Below are 5,941 nucleotides of genomic sequence, written 5' to 3'. Positions count from 1 at the left end.
TACACTTACAACATACTATTTTCCAATACAGAGAAACTTACATTTTTAGAGAAACATTCATTTCCATATGGTTTTATTTAATAAAAAAACCATGATATACTATTTTGAGAGTACAACAACACTTATACATTTTGGTCTTATAGTATTAAGACTACAATACATTTACAATAGAAAATCTAGGATCTTATGGAAGAACACACTTACATTTTTAAAGGAACAAATGACAGATTTCAAATACAAACATGCTTATAAGCTCACCAACTTAATTGTTGACACTCTTTTCAAAACCACTTGTTTTCTCAGGGAATCAGTTGATAGGTACGCACACAGGTTTTGAGAATACAAAGCTTCATAGAGCCATATCTTTTGGTTTTTTCTATACATTTTGGTGTCAAGTATACATTGATTTGAACAAAGATGTAAAAACAATGCATTATCAATATCATGGTTGTTGTACTTTGATTACTATTATACAATTGTTGTGATACTATACATGACGTCATCCGCCCCTGAATATTTCCACCATTACGGTTTGGGGGTGTGACATAAAGTCTGAGACTTTACGTGTTGATTTGGTGTCTAGGACCTAAATCTTGGTTTTCATGCTTTGGGTTGGAGTAATAAGGATTTTAGAAAAAGATCTATGTCCTAAAGAGCTAGGGTTTTAGCTAAACCCATTAAGAAGGATTATTAGCAGGTAAAGTTGGAAACTTTAACCTTAAAAGGGTATTTTCGGTGTGTAGAAGAAGTATGGGGTTTGGATCTGAAGGGTAGAGACTTAATCTGTTAAGATGGCCTAAACAAACAGCGGAACTTATTGAATCCATAGAGGAACTCGACGAGTTAAGTTAGGATTCTCCCGTTTTAGTTTAAAGTAGAACATGACGAGTCTATGAAGGGACTTGACGAGTTGATTCGCCAAATCGTGACTATGAGTAGCCAGGAAACTTGGCGAGTCAGGGGGTGACTTGACGAGTTAGATCGTGATTTAATAGTTCTAGGACTCATCGAATTGATGGAGCAAGGCGAGTTGGGTCAACCCAAAATGTTGAATTTGACCATAATGTTGACTTTGACCAGGGGTAAAATGGTCATTTTACCCTTAGAAGGATCTTCAGTTTCTGATTAAGTGATTATTGTGATAATGATAGCTGGGGAGCCGTTAGAGCAGCAGTCGGGGATTCCTCATGCGAGATTTCACAGTTAGAAAACTAGGTGAGTTTCCTTCAATAGGAACATGTCGAAGGCACCAATGTCGGCCCGTGCAGAGTAGCTAAGTGTGGGTGGGCCCACATCTTAGGATTATTATGTTTAGTAGCTAAGTTTGGGATGGGCCTGTATCTTAGCCTTGTTTATGACTAGTAGCTAAGTGTGGGTTGGGCCCGTATCATAGTGTTATCTGAGTATGTTTATGAACTGGTATATTATAGTTATACTTGTTGTCTATGTGATACTTGTATGTATGTTTAGATAGCGGAGTGTGGGTGGGGGCCTGTATCTCCCGGATAGTTGAGTGTGGGTGAGGCCCATATCATCTAGTTAGCAGAGTGTGGGTGAGGACCATATCTCTGAGATAGTTGAGTGTAGGTGAGGCCCATATCTCATAGTTAGTCGAGTGTAGGCAGGGTCCCGTATCTCCTTGAGTGTGGGCGAGGCCCGTATCTCCTTGGTGCATGTTATTGTTGGAATAGTATCTAAGTCCATAACTATAACTAGTATGTACTTAACCCGATTGACATGGTCCATTTGGGTTGCATGGCATCGGAACAATTTGGATAGACTTTTGTGAGAAAAGGATAATTATGATTTGTTAATATATTATAAGCTCTAATATATTAATATGAAATCATATTATTTAATTTGTACTGCTCAATAGTTAATTTGGAATTAATATTGTGATCAAAAGGAAACTAATTAAATATATGGGGATTGATTGTGTAAATCATTCATTCTTATATATGTGGGCTTATGAGCCATAGTTCTTCATGTTTGGCTAAACCCATGGAGTAACCCATGGATACTCCATGGAGGTTTTAACCCATGGAGCATGAAGAATATGGAAAGACATGAGTTACATGGTGTAACCCTAATAGCCACCATATATAAGGACCCCATGGCTCAAGAAATTGGCACTAGTGTGTGTACACATGAGGGCTATCCGATTTGAGCATAGGAACCTTTTCTCTCAAGTTATTCCAAGATGTTGGTGATGTTATATGAATCATTTGAGGTGCTTGAGGCACTAGGCTCTTAAGCACCATGGAATCAAGCTACATGAAAAGGTATGTCTTCTAACTTGTTTATATTATCTAAGTATCAATGATTGTATGATAGTTAGAGTAATACCTTTGAAAGTTCAAGTTTGCATGTATAACAGAGAAAACATAGATTCAAGGTATTTAGGATTGCATGTAAACCATATGAGTGTTAGAATGCTCAAAACCCTATAGTGGTATCAGAGACTAGCCTTGTTTTCGATTATACTTAATGTAAATTGCTAAAAAAGCTGAAAAACTTGATTTTCTGGCTATCTGGGCACTTTATTCGCCGAGTCCATGAAGAAAATCATCCTACTCGTCGAGTAGGTTCATACACTTGACGAGTAGGATCCCCTGACGGCATATTTTCGACTTTTAAGGCTGGAATTGGACTATAATCATTACCATAAGATGTATTGGAACCTATAAACTTGTTTATAATGTGGTAATGTCCATTCTAATCCATTTCAAAAGATAAATGTCAATAGATTCATGTTTCGTATTAGTTAGATTAGGCTAATTACATGAAAATCGTTTGATTTGAATTATCTTTTTCATATGAGTTTGCTTAGATTAATAGAAAAAATTATGTGATAATGTGTTTTCAATCCTTATTGATCTAAAACTTATTCATAAAATGTGTTTTGTAACTTGTCCTCAAGTTATATGAAAAGTCACATTTATGATTCTTGCAAAACTCATAAGATTTCCATAAGTTTTGAAAAATGGAGAGTCTCATTTTTAAATGTTTTAAAGTCTTTCATAACTTGTCCTCAAGTTATGGAACTTGAAGAGTTTTTTATTGAAACTACTTTAAACACATAAGTTATGGAATTAAAAAGTTTTTGAATTATTCAAAACTTGCCCTCAAGTTTTGGAATTTGTAAAGTTTCCCCTCATGAATACTTTAATTCCAAGTTAATCCCTTAGAATTTTAAAAGTTAAAATGCAACCCTTATACTACTATAATATTAATAGTTAATAGTTATATATATATATATATATATATATATATATATATATATATATATATATATATGTATGTATAAGAACAAAGTCAGTCTTACTGTTAGAAGGCCTCATTCAAGAAGCCAGTATATAAGGTGGGTATAAAGTTACTGCCTATAAATTGTAACATCCGAGATTTCAGGTATATTAATTCTTCTTTTTATTTTGAGTTTTGTGGAAGAACTCGGCGAGTTGGTGCGTAGACTCGCCGAGTTGAGATGCGATTTCTCACCCGGATTGATGCCCGAACTCGGCGAGTCGCCTTGGTGGACTCGGCGAGTATGCGTTATTTAATGAAACCCTAATTTCTCGGGTTTGAGGCCTAATTAAAGGGCCTTATGGCCGTCTTTTGGGCTCATCAGTCCCCAGAGTGATATCCTAGAACGTTTGAGTGATTCAAGTGAGGGAAGGAGCCATTGTTGATCTTGGAGTTATTGCCTAGCAAGGGAAGAGGAGATCTAGCCAAGAGGAAGCAAGAGAGGGGTGGATTCTTGAAGAACTGAGGTCCAGGACATCACAACTGAGGTACCATTTCGAATCCTTCTCTGTTATTGTGATGTTCATATAGATTTAGGGCTTTTGAACCCATTTGTGGCTAGATCTAGTATCATCATGGTCCCTTAGCAAGTTAAGGCTCTAGATCTGGACCCATAGAGGTCCAGAGCACCTCTTTGCCCAAGCTTTATATGCATCCATGGAGGTTTCGGTTTGGGATCAATGTATTTGAGGCTAAAACACCATTAATGAGCTATTTGATGCTTAATGAACACCAAGACTTGGACTTTACGTGGTCAATAAGATTAAGGGGACTAGATCTATGATTTAGTATAGTGGATGTGACCTTAGAAGGTTATTTGGGGCTGTGCATGGAATGCACTCGCCGAGTCCACTCCCAGACTCGGCGAGTTGGTGCGGGTTGTTCAGTGATTACGAACCAGGGACTGAGTAATCGAGTCGGGTGAGTGACTCGGTGAGTCGGAAGAGATTCAGAGGGATTGGGTTCTTGTAGGAACTCGGCGAGTCCACGCCAGACTCAGCGAGTCGGGTCAACTGTTGACCGTTGACCGTTGACCAGAGTTGACTAGTTTGACTTCGTAGTGTTAGTCACCCTGGGTCAAGGTGGTATTAAGTAGAGATATGCTTGTGTTGTAGGAGGACGATAGCTCGGGAGATCGAGCACTAGTAGTTACGAGATTTATGAGTTACCAAGATATGCGAGGTGAGACTTCTCACTATTCATTACCTTGAGTAGGTATTTCGAGTTGACCAGAGGGTCTCATGTGCTATGTATGAGTTTATGTGTTGTCTTAGAGATTTCGTGCTATGTTTTATTTGTATGTTGTATGGTTATATAGACCGGGCCGAAGGGCCCAACGATACTGACCGGGCCGGAGGGCCCAACGAGCTATGACTGGACCGGAGGGTCCGACGAGCTGCGGGATTGGAGGGTCCCGCTGAGACATCTTGACCGGAGGGTCGGGTTTAGCCTTGAGTGGCGTATTTGTGGTATGTGGTATTTTGCGGAACTCACTAAGTGTTTATGCTTACAGTTGTTGTGTTTGATGTCTCAGGTACCAGCGAGGACCGTGGGAACGCGATAGCTTGACTTGTACACACCCACACCGATGGAGTTCATGTTAGAGAGATCTTGGGATTTGTTTGAAAACACTGTTGTTATGGTTTTGAGATTATGATATGATATACATTTTGTGTTTTAAAAACGAAAAATTAAATTGGAAATTTTACGTTGTTACAAGTTGGTATCATAGCCTAGGTTTGAGGGATTCGGATGCACCTTCGGGCGTATTTGAACTCAAACCGAGGATTTGAGAAATTTTCAAACAAAACTAAAATTTTCTAAAAAGAAAAAGAGGTTTTGGAACCAAGCAGAGTGGAAGGTGTGTACGGTCAGCTAGCGCCCGAACGGTGAATCCCCAAAATACCCTTACATTATATGTTATGAGTTGAGATATTATGTTGTGCATGCTAGAGAGGCTAGGTATTCCTATTAGGACTAGAGTGGCCTGATTTGTGATGCTTTAGCCTCGGAGATTGCTACTGCTATGAGATAGTTTGAGAGTGAGTAGGTAGCAGTGAGGAGCTCGTGAGAGGTCTACTGAGGGTAGCCAATGCATAGCGAGAGTAGAGTATTTACGACTTAGGATCCTAGGAGGAGGACTTGGGTTGTATATTGATTCGGTGTGTACGATAGTATTGGGCCCGTACTATTGAAGACACCGGATTGGTGCGCAGTCCAAGTAAGAATCCTTGGGGTACCAGAAGTGTAGGATGATTAATTTGTCGAGTATGAGTATGCTCGAAAGTGTCCCTAATAGTTCTTATGTTGTATTTTAGAGATTGATCATGGTCAGGACACGCCATACCACTGAGGGCAGTGGGGTGAGTGATGAGGAGATCCGTCAGATCATCCATGAGGAGGTGGCTGCTGCCATTAGAGCCGAGATTCCGGAGATGTTTGGGTCTATTAAGACCACACTGATCGAGACGTTTGACGAGCGTTACACTGCTTTGACTGATGCTGCTGCAAGACCCCAGGGTGGTGATTCGTTGCTGTACCGAGAGTTCAGCAACACGAAACCACCAGAGTTCGATGGTACACAGGATCCGATCGTCGCCATGAGGTGGATCTCGGACATAGAAGGGTGTTTCTATAC

This window comes from Lactuca saligna, chromosome 3 (genome assembly GCF_052625555.1).
Source record: "Lactuca saligna cultivar CGN05327 chromosome 3, ASM5262555v1, whole genome shotgun sequence".
Lineage (NCBI taxonomy): Eukaryota > Viridiplantae > Streptophyta > Magnoliopsida > Asterales > Asteraceae > Lactuca > Lactuca saligna.
This window is presented reverse-complemented; position numbering follows the sequence as displayed.